Source organism: Lipotes vexillifer, unplaced genomic scaffold (assembly GCF_000442215.2).
Source record: "Lipotes vexillifer unplaced genomic scaffold, Lipotes_vexillifer_v1.1 scaffold1798, whole genome shotgun sequence".
Lineage (NCBI taxonomy): Eukaryota > Metazoa > Chordata > Mammalia > Artiodactyla > Lipotidae > Lipotes > Lipotes vexillifer.
In genome coordinates, this window is record NW_006789032.1 from 1,488,843 (window position 1) to 1,489,403 (window position 561).

Below are 561 nucleotides of genomic sequence, written 5' to 3' on the forward strand. Positions count from 1 at the left end.
GTGAGAGGGGGCCCTGGTGCAGCAGAGCCATCCGGGACAGAAATGTCACCTCCCGCGGGTTCCTGGACCCATGCTCTCCTCAACGCCCTGTACAGCTGAGCAGGAGGTCTCAAGCCCACGTTTCAGGTGGGGAAACTGAGGCCTGTAAAGCCCCAAAGCCAAACCAGGATCTGGCTGGGGTGAGTGGGGGCGACCTGAGACCCCACTACGGGCCCTTAGCGCTTCTGGGTGACATCAAAGGGGACAGGGGGAGGAGGGGAGCTGGGGGGGGCTCCAAAGCTGCTCAGAGGGCCTGGCGCAGCCCCGGCCACCCCTCCTAGATGCTCAGCTGGGGTTCCGCAGCCAATCAGTCCAGGCTCCAAGCCATCTCCCTGTTTGAGAGAGGCTCCCTGTTGCCCCCCTGTGCTGCCTGGCCCAGGCCCTTGAGGAGGAGCAGCTGCGTGGATCCCTGAGGGAGGGGCCATTTATTACCACCTTCTAGTGCTTAAAGGAGCTGCACAGGAGCTGGTGGCCTGGGGTCAAAGGCCTTCTCCTTAGCTGTGTGGCTCCCCCCCCCCCCCC

General features: G+C 64.0%; 1 protein-coding gene across 1 annotated transcript in view; it reads left to right on the forward strand.

The window, feature by feature from the left end:
• Nucleotides 1-561, forward strand: part of LAMA5 (laminin subunit alpha 5) — a 57,411-nt gene that overhangs the window by 1,179 nt on the left and 55,671 nt on the right. The gene's annotated exons all lie outside the window — the stretch shown is intronic.